The sequence below is a fragment of the Anser brachyrhynchus genome (assembly GCF_964034855.1).
Source record: "Anser brachyrhynchus genome assembly, chromosome: 20".
Lineage (NCBI taxonomy): Eukaryota > Metazoa > Chordata > Aves > Anseriformes > Anatidae > Anser > Anser brachyrhynchus.
The window spans coordinates 11,220,982-11,237,230 of NC_137713.1; the positions used below are offsets into that span (position 1 = coordinate 11,220,982).

The 16,249-nt window shown below is 48.5% G+C and overlaps 1 protein-coding gene and 1 long non-coding RNA gene across 9 annotated transcripts in view; one reads left to right on the forward strand and one right to left on the reverse strand.

The window, feature by feature from the left end:
* The window catches only part of CALN1 (calneuron 1), a 157,691-nt gene that overhangs the window by 121,926 nt on the left and 19,516 nt on the right, over positions 1-16,249 (reverse strand). The window contains exon 1 of one of the 8 annotated variants that reach the window (XM_080562562.1): positions 9,938-10,318. The exons of 6 other annotated variants lie outside the window; for them this stretch is intronic. The gene's annotated coding sequence lies outside the window, so the exon portion shown is untranslated. Of the gene's footprint in view, positions 1-8,318; positions 8,439-9,937; positions 10,319-16,249 lie in introns of those variants that run through there. One more of the 8 variants, XM_080562563.1, reaches the window with a different exon arrangement.
* LOC308180600 lies at positions 9,952-13,771 on the forward strand. Its single transcript, XR_013941051.1, has 3 exons — positions 9,952-9,966; positions 11,286-13,580; positions 13,633-13,771. It is a non-coding gene; the product is annotated as an uncharacterized lncRNA (long non-coding RNA).

A 16,249-nucleotide genomic window follows, 5' to 3' on the forward strand; every position in this document is an offset into this window, starting at 1 on the left:
TTTTATTATTTTGTGCAAAAACTTGGCACCTCCAGTGCAATATGAGCCTGAGCTACCAAAGGAAAGCCTGAAGGGCGCGAAGAATCTCGTTTTGGCATGTGGAGAAGCTCTGAGGATGTGGGGAAGGGGAGCACATCAAGAGCTCTGTAATGAGGTGTGGGGATTTAAGCTCCCACAATAAAATGCAGAAGTCTTATTTAATCAGTCTCAACTCAGGTGTGTAAAGAGACGCAGGAATGAAAAGCGTGCTCAGGCAGATGGCTTTTTCTGTAGCTACAAAATCAATATGAGTGGGTCTTGGAAGGGCGCCTTGGGATTGAGAAAAATAAGATCTGGTGCAAGGGAGCCTCAAAAGGAAAGCCCTAAAATAGATCCTTCCAGGGAGGAAAGTCTTTGAGGAAGTTTGTATTTTCTGGCTATTGATACCAATAAAGTAAAATTCCCCCAAAACACGTGGAAAGGAACATTTGGGCCATATACAAGCAGATCTATTGCAGGAAGAGAAAGACAAGAACTTCCCCACTCCTGGTCTGCTGCTGCAGCCTGCACAGAGCAATAAACACACCGGGACATTTTGGAAAGCCAAATTTCCTCAGACTGTAATGCAAAGTCATTGGGCTGTGAGTGCAAATGAGCCCTAAAGCTTCCTCTGAAAGGGCTTTGTTTCTAGTTCTGGCAAACAGGACTAATCCCACTTTCTGGGAGCAGGGTTGCTAATCAGAAGCTAGACACTGTATTTACACTCTGTGCTATGTAATATTTTCATACAGCAAATCCATCCAGTTTCATTCCACACCTTTTACCAGGATATAAAGACTGCAAACTTGAGACCCTAACCCACAGCACGCACGCACGGGAGCTGCACCATGCATTTGCTGGTGGTGATGCAGGTACAGGCTAAAGCTGGCTCCCAGGGACCACTTTCAGCTCTGGCCACATGTCCCCATCCTAGCCACACAATACATGGCATTTGTGCTGGATGAGATTATTTATTGGCATTAGCCTAAGAAAATATTCCCATTTCAGACAATGACCGAGAAAATAAAGATCTTCCCTTTGCTGGCTGATATTGGGTTGGGACACTAGCAATAAAGTTCCCCATGGTGATCAGTGACTAAAAGGACTTTACAAACCTTGGGCCACCTTCAGCATTTAAGGATGTAACTGTGGAAAAAGTCCTCTGAAATGAAGAAAACAAGCTCTGAGTGACAAGCCTAATGGATGTAGTGCCACAGAGGCACTTCACGAGCCACATACTTCCAGGTTTGACAACTACAAAGCGGTAGGCACTTCAGATGGTTTTGCACTGTTTTATTCTCTACCTTCTCCAGAATATCTGACAATTAAGAAGAAGAGGAAGGTCACTTTTAAAAACATCACATTGCTAAACAACTGAAGCTGCACAGCTGCCTTTGAATCCGGAATGGCAGAAAGGAAGAGCTGAGGATGCCAGGTCAAGTATAAAATAATGCACGTTTCTTTCTGAACGCTGAACATGTGAGAACACAGTGGGACAGCTCTAAATCACAGTTGTTGTTTGTTATTTTTTAACTATGGCCCAGGCTGATCCTCAGCTTAAATCGCCAGGAGGAGAGGGCTGCAGTGACTAGCTCCATACCCACAGGGCAAGCACATCACAGAAAAGGGTATAAAGATGCTTTTCCATTCCCAGACAGGCTTAAACTTGCCGTCATAACCAACTCACCAGCATTTCATCCATTCACACAAGCTTCTCAGTCTCCAAACCCATTCACAGCCAGCAATCCCAAGCTTTTTGGCTTCCTTCTCCCGCTTTCTGCCATTTCTGCAGCCCCCTACCTCTGGCTGCAGGGGTGGAGTTCAGCCATGATTAGTCCAAAATTTCCAATTTCACATAAACCACAGCTGTCTTTGAAAGCTCCTGAGCTGACATTAAAAAGCAAAAGAAAAGCGAACAATGCAACAAAAACCCAAACCTTCCTCTTTCCCCCTTCCTCTAAAAATTCACATGAAAACTGGAAAAAAAGGCAGTCTTGGAAATGGAGCTTTTATCCCTGGGCAGGCTGTGGTGTGCAAGCACCAGCCTCCCATCCCCTTCTATAGGCACAGCTCCTCTACGAGAAGGCTGGACCTGTAGTGTGCATCAGGCAGGCACTGCCAAAAACAAACAAACAAACAAACAAAAACAAACAAACAAAAAAAACCACCATTGTTTGAGGACACAGTAAGGCTTTATGTGAGGAAAAAATGCAGGCTACTAAAAAGCTTTAAAATCTAAAGGTGAAAGGCTTCCATGATGGGAAGATGAGGCTATAAACATGCAAATTGGAAATAAAGCAAGAGTTTTTAATGGCGAAGGTGATTAACCGTTGGAACAAACTACCAGGACAAGTGACACATTGCTGTCTCCCAGACAAGACCAGATGTCTTGCTGGAAGACATGCTTTAGCCAAGCGCAAGCTACTGCACTCAGTGCTGGAGGCAACCGGGTGAAATCTAATGGCTTGTGATGCATCGTTTTCCAAATGAGCTGATCATAAAATCATGATCATAGAATCAGATCACAGAATCACAGAATGGCTTGGGTTGGAAGGGACCTTAAAGGTCATCTAATTCCAACTGGGGTGCCAACTAGGCAGGGATGCCACCCACCAGATCAGGTTGCCCAGGGCTTCGTCCAACCTGGCCTTGAAAAACTCCAGGGATGGGGCATCCACAGCTTCTCTTGGGCCTTAAAATCCAGGAGTCCGTGCACCCAAAGGGACTGAGCACCCTCGAGGCCGAGATGAGAACACACTGAATAGAACCATCGGCCGTGCTTTCCTCCCTGGGCATTTTCCCAGCCTCCTTCTACCTCACCTTTGCTTTGCCTTTCCCTACCAAAGCTATCCAGCTAACGCTGCCAAAGAGACCAAAGCCACTGCACGCCCTTCCCAGCACTCTGAAAGTTCTCCTCCTGCCCTCACCCAGTCATCAGCTTCCCCGGCACTCAGGAGACAGGGCCATGGGCAGAGTCAGTGCGTGGCACGTTCAGCTGAGCCCGCATCGCAGGTCAGTGCTGCAGGAGAGGCTTTGTGCCGTCATCCACATCTTTTCAGACCAAGTCACCCAGCCCTTCAACGGTCCGCACCGCTTAAATACAAAAATACCAGATTTCTTGCTTAGCTTATTTCTTTCAGAGTGGGAGACGCCGGCACAACAAGGTAATACAGAACTAATTACCCTGCATGTGTCATCACACAGGGAAACGAGGTCCTTGCTGGCAGTGAGAGAAAAAGGACGGCGGAGCTTTTAGCTGAGATGAAGAGAACATCAAAACAGCCAGGAAACGTCACTTGTGCATCTCTAGTCCCCCCATAATGCATTGCTACACGTTTCTCTGCTCTGTTTAACGGGTTTCTCCTCCACTAACAACTGTTGAGCGTTTGCTTATCGAGAGTGTCCTGGGGACAGTGTTCTGAGCATGCTTCTGTTCACTTACTCATGTCCAGTTGCCTTCATTTCACATGCATAAATCAGACATGAAGACATTATTAGAAGCAATTGCTGGCACCCCCAGCACACTGAACAAGCATCCTATTTAAGAAAACAATATACAATGGATTATTCATAACAGACTGAGTGCGTCACAGATGAGTAATTATAAACATGAAATATATCAATAATGACAATTTTTACAGCAGATTTAACAAAGCAACACACTACAAATACCCTGTTGGTTGCTTATGTATTATTAATGAAATGCCAAAACATTTAGTTTTTTTAATAGGACAATTAATTACTCCCAATAAATGTGACTTATGCCAGGCCTCTTCTTTAAAGGAGGCTTTGGACATCTGGTGAGGGTTCATTTTAACAGCACTAGCCGATGGTTCCTACAGAAAGTTTCCTTGGAGCTATGAGGATGGGAGCCATCAGCATATATAAGTGAGACAGAAAGTAATTAAAGTGGAGAGGGTAATCACAACACTGGAATAATTTTAGTATAACTTGAGGTGGATCACAGTATAAGATTCAACCCAATATACACTCCAAGCATTTCTCCACTCCAGACATCCAGGGCTGTTAGTTTCTTTGGTAAAGTGTCTTCACACGCTCAGTATGACCTGACTTTAAAACAAAATCCAGACTGCAATGCCTTACAAACCCAGTCTGCTGGGAGAGGATCAGCTGACCCCAGTGAACACCCACCCCAACAAGAAGTTTTCAGAACCACATCATTAATAATAACCAGGCTAGTTATTACCAATTACTATTATGCCAGGAACAGGGTATGATAGGAAAGGGTTCAAAGACTGCTGTGGTCATGGCACCACTTTATGCAGAAAACTGGAAATATCAGCTGCATTTGGAAGCACGGGATGTGTAGCATTACAAAGAAGGCAACCAGGGTAACTTTGCCCATCCACAGCAGCTGCTTAAAGCCAACCACAAGTCCATTTAGCCACTTCTGGGACAAGTATATAGGTAGAGCCCAAACCTGCCACGTCCTCCATAGGTGCACAGCAGTGGGGAGGAATGGCTGCTGTCAAAGCCGTGGAGCAGCGATGCTGCAAAGCACTGAAGCACTCCCTGAACTCAGATCTGAGCACATGCTAGAGCACCTTGTCCCCCAAGACCTTGATTCACAAGTAAGCAGACCCTACCAGAGAGAGCTCAGCAGCCTTGAGAAACTCTGCACTTCTTTCTTTTCAGGCTACCGGTATTTGGAAGATTATAGAAAAGCTGTTCCAAGAAACCAAAATACTGCTGGAGCGCAGTATTTAGCTCTTGGGGTGGCACAAATTACAGCATCCTTATTTTTATGTCAGTATTTATTTGAAGGAAATGTACAACAGAAATCTGACGCTGGCTGTATTTTAAACCCACGAGCACTCTGTAAACAAGCTAGACCCAGAGAGATTTGTATGTTTCTTCTTGAAACATAAGGAGAACCACCGAGACTGAATAATTGAAAACAGTTACGGAGACTTCATTTTCTTGTTTTTCCTGGGATTTGCTCTTGGGCTGGCTGCTCCCAACCTCCATACCTGGCAGGGATGACCAACTATTTGGAATCTCATTTGCATAATAGTTGACAGCTCTCCGTGGGGGATCACTGCCCTGGAGGAGGTCACCAATATGCAGAAAAAAAGAGTGCAGAGAGGGCATTTCTCTTCAAATGCAGTTTTTAAAAGGGGTCAGAACAGAGCATCTAAGATCAAGTATGAATACATAAATATACCTCAAAGAACTCATTATTGTGACAATTTTGGTAGCATCTTTCATCTAGAGAGGTCCTCAGACCCTTGGAGAAGCTTGCAAATAGGCTGCACAGATATGTCTGGGTCTTCACATGCATGCCCACAGGGGCACGCTTGCCCTGGGGGCTGCAGCAATCATGGGAGGTGATGGCAAAACTCCAGTTACCTTCACTGGGACAGGTTGCAAGCATCAGCAGTGCTGGCTCAAGCCAATGGGCTATTTACATAGCTGTTTGTCTATGGCTTTGCAGGATTGGGTAACCCTTCAAAATGATCCTGGTATCTATGCAAACAGCTATGGTCCTGCAAATAGAGGAGAATGAAGAAAACCTCATTAAACTGGATCAATCTCAGAGCAGGGGCGGGCTCGCCCGCAATTCATTAACATCAGTGAGGCTCTGCCCTACTGACCCCTTTGCAGAATCAGGCCCCTGGCTGGAAGCGAGTACAAACGCAAAGAGAATTTAGGTTAGGAAGGAATTAAGCCAAACTGGAATTTGTGCAGGATATCAGCAGCGTCTGTTCCCTCAGCTATTCCCCTCTGCAAGGGATGTGACCAAATGAGCTCCCAGCTTCTTGGGCTCCCTCACGTCCCTGTTTCTAGGTGTTGGCATCAGGGAATAAAGATCCCGAGGAAACTGCTTGCACACACACACTCTCACTGCACACACATGCCCACCGCGCTGTCACCTACAGCATCCCACCCAAGCGTCCTCCTGACTCTGCAGGACACAGAGCCTGCAGGCAGGCTCTGTAGTTTGTCATGCTCTGTTTCAAAGGCAAAAGGGATGGACTTTGACCCTTATTGCACTTACAAATATCCCAAACCATACTGCAGAATGAACCCCTGCAGATATCTCAGGGAAGAACTACCACAACCATGCACGACATCAATGGAAGTCCAGGAGGGAAAGGAAAGGGGCGTTTTGGAGAGCACCAGGCAGCAGCACCGAGCTCCTCCAGTGTGGCCGTGCACCTCCTCATTGATGGGGCTCGGGGACAGCAGGGAGCCGCTGCACCTCGACACCCCACCCTGCGACCCCTGTGCCCTGCCAGGCACCCACCGACACCGCAGGACCCCAGCCCCGAGCAGCCGCAACCTGCGTGCAGGCTGCCTGGCCAGATTTCGTGGGGCATGGGGAGGTGTGTGCTGCCTGAAAGCCTCAGCTGCGAGCAGACTTAATGACAGCATGCAGTGCAGACGTCTAAGGTTGTTTTTTTTTTATCACGCTGTAAAAATGTATATACAATTATGCCCTGTAAGCCTCCGCAAGCAGATATTAAGTTCAAGGAATGAAAGGGCAGTTTTAGAACCACCCACTGAATTTCTATACATTTTCCATGTCCTACCCGTGGACTTCAGGTTCAACAGACTAAATCCATGCTGCGACTTTAATTACCATTGCTTAAAGCCTTTATTTGGAGAAACATTTTCACATTTTTGTGCTTTTATCAAAGTAGACTGCCTTTAATTAAAAGCAGACCTGTAAAACAGTTTGTTTCTAGTGCCCTCTTTTCACGATAGCCCAAGTACTATTGCATAATACCCTGTATTTACTTCAGTTTCTTGCTTACACTTTTTACACTAACCACTTTCACAGGTTAAAAATACAATTAAAGACTATCCAGTCTTGCAAAGCTTCTCCATACATATCACTTCCCCCTTAACAGCTGAGGTAACTGACATATCTTTAGCTGTAGCCTGTGTAAAACCAAATAAAACTGACTTGGCATTGTTTACAGGACCCATAAAAAAATCATTTTAGTTTACCTTAGCAACCCACCTGGCTAAAATGAATGCTCTCAAACCCATTCTACATTGCCAACATATTCTGAAAAGGCACTGCCTGTTTCATTTTATGTCTCCAAATAGACTGCCTGCCATATTTCATGCTGAATCAATAAAGTTATATGTGCACAAATCGACTAAAATGATGTTTACTGGTATTTCTAATACAAGTAGTTTTTCAATGGGTATTTTGTTCAGCTTACAATAACTCCGGAAGATAAAACATGCATAGTACTATCATCTCAATACTGGTCAGACAATGATTTTGCTTAGAAATTAGGTCATTTAAAGAAAAATAAAATGAGAGGGCTTGCATTGCATTATAACTTACAGAGGAATGTTTCCTGGAGGCTGTATAAGATGCACAGGACCAGCCATTTAAATGTATTGAGACTGGGCTGGGATTTATTCTGTTGATGGAAAGCCTGGACAAGTGGCCCCAAAAACGTTGTTTATATATTCATCTATATTTATATATACACCCATATATCATGATATGGTAGCAATAAGCTGCATCAGCAAGCACATAATGATTGGATAAAAACTGCATGATAATGAAGTCAGAGAGTGAGAGTACAGCGAGAGGAGGTACAACCTGGTCTTCCCATGCAGCCGAGATAGGAAAGGAAGATTTTGTCTAAATTAACATTTGTACAAGCTATTTCTTTAAGTTTTGGTGGGTTTGGTTGTTTTGTTTTTCTTTCTTTTCTTTTTCTTTTCTTTTCGCCAGATTCAATATCAAGGAGGTGCTCTGAAAGTGCTTTTGTTCACTGATGAAATCCATCAGTTTGCAGAATCAAGCCCTGGCCTGATCCTGCCCCACTGGCAAGTTAAAGGAAGGTGCTGCGCGAGCGGGACGAGGTCTGCACGCTCCCCCAGAGTGCAGGACCAGCTCCTGCAGGACGGAGCCTTCCAGGGGCAGATACCTGCAGCCCTTATGCTACCTCCAAGTTTCCCCCAGCACAGGGTTCAGCCCGGCCCCACCATCCTCCCTGACCTCACTCCGCACACCGGGGGTCCTGCTGGGGACACGCAGGCTGCCCCACCAGAGCCAGGGAGAGGATCTAGCCACAAATGCAGCACAGGGAGATTTACCTACAGGTACAGTGCATACTCTGAGGAAACGGCTAAGGATCTCCAAAGATGCCAAAATCTAAAAAGAAGATAAAGCTTCTTCACAGAAATAGTCACATCACTACACACGCGTGTACGTGGGGAAAGGATGCACACAAAGACCCTCTCCCTCCCCATAGTAACCAACTCAAACCTCCTTTAGGAAAGAAAAAAATGGCATTGGGAGCTCTTACCTGGTAAAATTTATATTCCCAGCTACCAGCACACCTACAGCAGCCAGCTCTCACTGGGCATCACGCAAAGGTGCGACAGCAGATCATCTCAGGTCACAGAAGTTTACAGCCATAAGAAAAAAAAAAACAATCCCAAAACAACCCAAAACCCACAATATGACACAAATGATATCCCTGTAACGGCAGTCTTGTTACAAACAAGATGAGATGAAGGAGGGGTTTTTACTTGCTCCGAGGCATCATATGGAGCTTAATCACAGGCGGTTACGTATATGGTGCTTTTGGCCTTCAATCAAGTGTGTCATTTCGGTGGCAGCTGCCTACGTGATGTAAGCAACCTGGGCGATCCAGTCCTTTGCCTATCACAGCCTCGTGCAGCTATTTTACAGCTGAACAATGGGGAAACTTGATTTCCCACGCAATGAGGAGGACGGAGTTGTAGTCCAGCAAGCTCAGCGAGCAAGACAAGGTCCCGCACCTCTCCTCCAGCAACCACAGCCCGACCAGACCTCAGTGAGCCGCTGTTCCCTCTCTGAGCTCCTTCTGCTACCATCTCCTCGCAGAGCCCATCTGTATCCCGACGACTTTCAACGCACTCCGAAGCCACCGAGAGCCAAGACAAGCTTGCAAGGTGCCCAGCGAATGAGTGCGACACAGTGCGGCGCGTGCTAAGGAGGATGCAGCTGCTACATGGAAAACAGTGAAACTTGGTGGGTGGAAAAGGTCTGAGCTGCTGGTGAGTAACAGGAGAAACAGCTCACACTCAGGACACCAGCAAAGCAGCTCAACCTTTCTTAATGCGTTCCTTTTGATGTTCAAGTGGGTAAATCAGGAGGCAATCACTGCAAATCACATATTAAATCTTGTGATTGAAATTATCCCTGAAATACAACGAGGCAGGGCCGAATACATTAAACCCATTACTAGGCGACCGGGCGACAGGCAGGACTCTCTTTGGGAGTCTTCTGGGTGCCAACACCGGCATCGGTAGGCTTTAGGGGCCGAATTCCTCCCTCGTCGCGTTGATTCCAACAGATTCATTAAGACCCATCTACTCAACTGGATGGCGGATGCTCCCTCTGCTCTGGGATCTTCCTTCTTATCTAAGTCCACACGAGCAGGACACCGCAGAGACACCGAGCACTTATTACATCACCCGCGGGAACAGCGGGGCCTCGAAATAAAGACCAGGACTCCCCGGGCTGCAAAAGTGCGGTGACGCCGCTCCATGGCAACTCGGGCCCCTCTCCTCCCGCACGCGTGTCGTGCCCACGGCCACGGGGGGGGGGAAAAAAACCCCAAACCACCACAGCGCCCGAGCCACCGCCACCACCGCCGCGACACCAGGCAGGAGCGGGGGCCGAGCCGGGAGGGGGCACCCGCAGAGCCCCCCCAGCATCCCCCGGCCCCGCGGGGGTCCGCTGCGGGGCTGCCCCGTCTGAGCGAGCCGGCGGGGTGAGGGAGCCGCCGGCAGCATCCCCGGCTCGGCCAACAACAGGTCGGTTCCCGTTAAGCGCCGGGGGGGCTGCAGGAGCCCAGCGGGGGCTGCGAGGAGCCTGGCGGGGGCACCCGGCGCTTCAGCACCCCCCCGCTGGAGCCTCCCCCCTTCCTCGACTCACCTCTCCACCAGCCGGCTCCGCCGCTACAGGTTTGCTCGGCTCCTCTCCCCCCTCCAGATCGCTCCTGGCCGAGTTATTCGAAGGAGGAGGGGGGGGGGAGGGATGGGGGGGGGGGGTGCGGGAGGAGGCAGAGAGAGAGCTGGGCGGTGAGGATGGCGGAGAAATAAAAAGAGGGGGGAAAAAGGAAAAAAAAAAAAAGAGGAAAGGGGGAAAAGGGAGGAAAGGGAAAAGGGGGAAAAGAAAAAAGGGGGGAAGAAAAAAAAGGGAAAAGGAATAAAGGGAAAGAAGGGGAAAAAAGGAAAGGTAAAAAGGGTAAAAAAAAGGCAAATAAACGGGGGGAAATGGCAAAAGAAAAAGGGGGAAAAAAAGGCCAAAAAAAAAAAAAATCCACACCGCACCCTGTGTATTCAAGGCGGCGGATAACGCCGCCCGGGGAGCGGAGCGGAGCAGCGCGCTGCGGCTCAGCGCCCCATGGCCCCGCCGAGCCCCGCCGGCAGCCCCCGGGCAGGGCGGCGGCGCTGCGCCCGCCCGGGGCCCACCCTCCGCCGCGGCCCACCTTGCGGCAGGCCCCCGCTAACCCCTTCCTCGCCGCTCCCCCCCCTCGCTGCCCACCCCCCGGCCGCGGAGGGGCCGGCCGGCGGCTGGCTCCAGCCCCCGCCTCGCTCCCCGGGGTGAGCGGGGTTAAGGGCCCCCGGGGAATCACTGATGTGGGGCCGGACTCCTTCACTAGTGGGTTCCGAGGGTGGGTGGGTGCGTGCTGCTGCCTGGTCTGTTTTTAGGAATAGGATGTGGGGGGGACACTGGAACAGGTTGCCCCGAGGAGCTGTGGGTGCCCTGTCTGTCAAGTACCCAAGGCCAGGCTGGATGGGGCTGGGGGCAGCCTGGGCTGGGGGCAGGGGGCTCTGCCCATGGCAAGGGCTTGGAACTGGGTGGTCTTTGAGGTCCCTCCCAACCCAAACAATTCCGTGAGTCTATGAAGCAGCAATGGAGGAGAAGAAACCACATCTGCACATGCCCCAGTGCTTCCCCGCACCCTGTGCCCCAGCCTGCCTGCCCCTTTTGTGCTGAGGAGCAGAGCAGGGAGCTGTGGGTCACCAACGCGGGCAGCCCCTTCTGGGCACACCGTAAGCACATGGCCTGGGGATCTCTGCCTGGTATGAACAAATCCACCAAAAAGCAAGTCCAGGGAAAGCCAGGACAGGATGCTTCAAGTGGGGTGAAATTCAGCTAAAGACAATTTTAAGATAAATACACCGCGGGATGTTCCGATGGTGAAATCAGACTGCAGAAGAGTCTCCAATGGGAGCCAAACACACGAGTCAACTAAAACTGCCTTTGCTGGATGCAGGACACAGCCTGGAGGGCCCTCCGGCACCTACAGCAACACTCCCACAACTAGGCGAGCACTGAACGAAGACCATGGCCTTCACAGTAAGCGTCAGTTTTACAGCTCAAAGACATTTAATTCACATCATGCACGTGCTGCACTTTTCTGATTTAAAATACTCCCCACCTCCTTCCTTTCAGCCTTATGGCCACCGCATTTCCCACACTGGGATTTTACCATCAGAAGGGATATGGTCACCGGCCCAGGAACCAGGGGCAGAGGATTATTTTTTTTTAGCTGGTCTCTATGTACTAGAAATCCCATCTCCATCGATTATCAAACCACTGCTTTGCCAGCTCAGCTGCAACGCCCAGCCACAGGATTTCTGTGTCCTGCTGCCTGCTTGCCCTGTCCAGGGCCTGGATGGAGATGCAGGAATTTAGCAATGGTCCAAGTCCCTGACAAACCATTGGGGGTGTTCAGGCCTGGCTACATCCTGCAATTTTACCATTCTGATTAAGCATTTTTGTGTCTAGCGAGGACACTGCTCCTGCAAGCTGGCTCTCAGCACTGTCAGGGGAAGCTGAATGTTTCATCAGGGTGAGACCTGGATCAACCTCTTTGCATCCTTTTACTTCTTTCTTTTTTTTTTTTTTCCCCTGATCCACAAAGCAACTTTCACAAGTGACTTCCCAAGCTTCATCCGGGCTGCATACGTGAGTAAAGCGGGGTAAAACCCACTCACTTGCAGCACGTTATTCCCTGCCTTCAGCTAATTTCCTTTCCTTCAGCTCTGGAAGACATTAGCCAAAAAGGTTCCAAGCTTCACAGCTCAATACAGTAGCTGGAAAATCCATTAGGGTTATATATTTATTATTAAAAATTGTTAAAGGACCACGCTCTCATTAATCCTTAAACATATTCAGAATAACTCCAAACTCGTGCCTGTGTAAATAAGACCAGCCTCTGGCCCTCTGACCCAGAGCAGATCCTGCCAGACCCTCGTTTTTAAGAACCTGTCCTTGGTACCAACAGGGGCGGCAAGAGGAGGGAGCGTGCTCCAGAAGGCGACAGCCACCTTGGAAATCAGCACCCCGATGTCCGCATTGCGCTCCTGAAAATGATACGGTGAGAGACAATATAATACTAATGTGACAAAGCAAAGCGCTGAAAAATTATGCAAGGCAGGGCAGGTTGCTGTCAGAGACCTGCCCGGCTGCCTGTTGGGGACCGGTGGTGGTTGTCACTGTCAGCGCTGAGCCGTCGCTCTAATAACAAGTGGATTATCGCTTGATGTAATTTGCTTTCAAGCTGCTGTACACCAGTCAGACCGATTACAGTTGGGTACCTCCCAGCTCGCAGGGGGATGCTCAGCAAACCCACAGCCATGAGGCACCACAAGGTCTTAATTTCAGTTTCGATGTCTTTTTAGACAAAGGAAAGCAGTGGCTGAACGGTGAGCTGGCAATAAATATGGCAGCAATAAACGTGGCGTCCAAGAGGAGGCAGGGCAAGCCAGTGAATGATTTGAGTAGAGGCAGGTGTCTTAAAAATATCCCATACGTTACCTAGGTGTAAAGTCTGTAAGGGTCAAACTTAGAGGTCCCTTAGAGAAAGTCCTCTATTGAAATTAAGTAGTTGTGCTCAGTCAGGACCGACCCACTGAAATAGAAACTACAGGTCTGTGATGGCCACTGAAGTGAGGAGGCCCGTAATTATTGCCAACAGTACTGGGGGGAGTTCGGTCTACTCCAACTGTGGATGTCCCAAGAAATGCACGTTCAGCTGCTCCCTGGAGAGGGTTCAAGAGCACTGCGTGGTCTAATGGCTCTCACAAGTGGGATTAGTTTCTCAACTTTTAGCCTAATTTTTTTGTATTGCTTAATTTCATCACATTATTTCTGATTAAACGCTTTGTGGAAGGCATACAATTGCTCCCTAGCCTGGATTTTCATGTTTTAATGATGGTTAATTATTCCAGGAGAAACTTTTATTTTTACTTCTTATTCATCGTGCTTTTGCACTGGGTGGTTTATTCTGAAGTTTAATTAGCACATTTCAGAACTAAATATCTAGACTAAATCATTGCCGAGCGAGCTCTGCTCAAGGATTTACGACCACTGTGCACAGCCTCCACGCACCTGCTGATACACACAACTGATGCATTGATCGATGGGTTATTTGGGCTCGCCTGTGTTGATCGATGGGTTATTTAGGCTCACTCGTACTGATCAATGGGATCTTTGTGCTGGGGACAAGCCTGCTGAACGCTGCAGGGCCTCAGGGAAGCAGCATCTTGCTGCCCCGCTGTGCTGGGCTCTCCTGCACCCCATCCTCTTCCTGCTGCAGGGGAAGAGGATGGACAAAGGCACTGATCGTGATGGGTAGAAAGGGCAGCCTAAAGCCTCTTCAAGCACCGGAGACAGTATTGCATGCACTGACAGCAGGTCTGGGCTGCAGCAGCGCTGGCAGAGTCACATCTCCAGCCCCACCATCTGCTTGAATCCAAGGCTTCATTTCAGCCTATTAGAGAGATTGGGGCTGGCTGCAAACATCAGATGTAGGCATAGGTTTGGCAAAAGTCCATCCCTCTCCTGCTGTCTCAGACACCAAGATTTTGATTCAAGCTCATCTGCAAATACTAAAAAAAAACTTCAGTTTTGCAACAGAGTCCAATCTAGTGGAGCTCATCACAAAATGACACCTTCAAAAAGACAAAAAAAAAAGAGAACTCCTTATATTACATTATCTCAACAAACTGAAGCTACAGACAAATGCGATTACACCCACAAAAATCTGCTTGCTCCCAACCGAGAGTCCAAACAGTGGCAGCTACGCCGAGGCCAGAAGAACGTGCTGGTGCACGCGCAAGCTCTTCCCTGCAAGCCTGACATCCAGCGAGCTCCTGCAAGGGGCACGGCTCCCGGATCAGCAGCAATGCCCATGTGCGAGAGAAAAGCACCTCCTGTTCACGCCACTGAGCAGGCTGGTTTTACGCTCCTTATTTACACAGAGCTCTGGCACACTGTGTAATGAAAATGGGGAAGGCTTCGAGCCCTTTGCTAGCCCACAAAAATAAGATGACTGTCTGCGCCAGCACTGCGAGGCAAACAGCCCCAAACCAAACCCAGAAAACTCACAATGAATTTCAGTGGGGAGGGCTTTTTTTTTTTGTTGTTTTGTTTTGCTCTTAGAAAGATAGCCCTGTAATTTAGTGACTCATACGTTCTACATCCTTTGTTGCTTTTCATTTTCAACATCTTTAAACTGTTTGTGGAGAACTCACTTATTTTTAGACTTCCCATCAGTGAGAGACATTTTAGCTGGTTTGGAGGGGAAAAGCTCCATTGAGATTTTTGTATCTGGGGTGTTAATAGGCACATTTCCTGATGGAAATATATTTTCTTCCTCTTCTCTCTTTTGCATCTGACTCGGAAGCTGGACAGTGATTTTTGGGCACACCAAGGTCTGACCTGATGGAGGAAGGAGGATGGCCACAAGCAAATGCAGACACGTATAGGGGCTTGAAGAACACATGTGGGCTCTGGGAGCACTGGTTATCTTCCTCCCTTGTCATCAAATCTGAAAATCTCCTGCCGTGCACCAGAAAGCCTCTGTAAGTTAAAGGGGAAGAGCATGCCCCAGCGCAGCACTACCCCAGATTTTTCCATGCTAGGGCAAAAGCATGAACAGTAGTTTAGATGCCACGGGGAAAAAAATAAAATTAAATTAAAACTATATATCTATCTTTGCTTTAATTTTTTTTTTCCTCCAGAAAATTGACCTTTCAAAACAGAAAATGATGTTCTAGTCAGTTAATATATTTGAGTTTGCTTTGGTTTGTTTACAAAAGCCAACACCTCTTTTCACACTGCAGTTTGGATTTTTTTTTTTTGAGGAACTTTAAAATTAAATTAGAAGAAATTTCAAAATGAAAATTAGTTCTGCAGCCCTAAAAGTGAGGCACTTCATTTAAAAAAAAAAAAGCTGAATCCTGTCTGCCTTTTTTATTTTTTTTTAATTTTAATTAAGTCAATCAGCAAGGAAAAGGCCTCCAAACAAAACCACACCAGCACCAAACATCCCCAAGCCTCCAGATGCACATTCCTCTACCTCCAGCCAGCGCTGCAGTGCGCTCACTGCCCTCAGGTTTCCCAGGGCAGGCACCTTGCTCAGAATGAGAGCGAGGGACGTGCCTGTGCAGGCAGGGACACATCCTGCTCCTCCACATGCAGACCGTTTGCATGTGTCCAGACCATACTCCAAAATGCATCCTGTAGACCCAATGCTGAGCTCAATGGACACATCCCACAGACTCAGTCTTGCACTATGGAGATGCTTGGATTTTACCAGCACGTGCCACCCTAGCGCAGGCAGCAGGACATGGGACAGGACCAGCCACCGTCCCCCTGCGGTGTCCCCAGGTGCCAGCTGGCTCCGCAGCCACCGCACGCTGCACTCACCCCATGCCAGCTGCTGAGAGCAGGATGAGCTCCTGAGCCCAGAAACAGCGGCGGCTCTCTGGCCAGTGCAAAGGAACCTTTTCCAGGACACGTTTGTAATATTGCTGAAAGCTGCAGCCCTAATGGAGGGCTGGAAATATTCCACGGCGCTTTGGCTGTCACCTCTCCCCAGCGTCACAGAGAGGTCTGAAATACCCAGGTTCTGTTCCGCAGTCTCCGACCATCTAAGACTTCAGAGTAGGTTTTTATCCAGGCCATTGCTGTGCCTTCTGTCCCAGACATTTTTGTGGCTGTAGCCTGATGTCGCCCACCCAGCTCTTCCTTTTAGGGATGCGCAGCCCAAACCAGCCTAACTGTGTGCCCAGCACAGAGCTCTCTGCTCTACTCGTTATCAGGCTCCAGCTTCATGTCCGGATGAAGCCAGCACTCAGCATCCTCTGGAGGAGCTGCCACCATCTCCCCATTGCAGATGTCCACACAGTGCATGTGCAAGATCAGCCTTTGCCATTTCTCAGGTCCTTA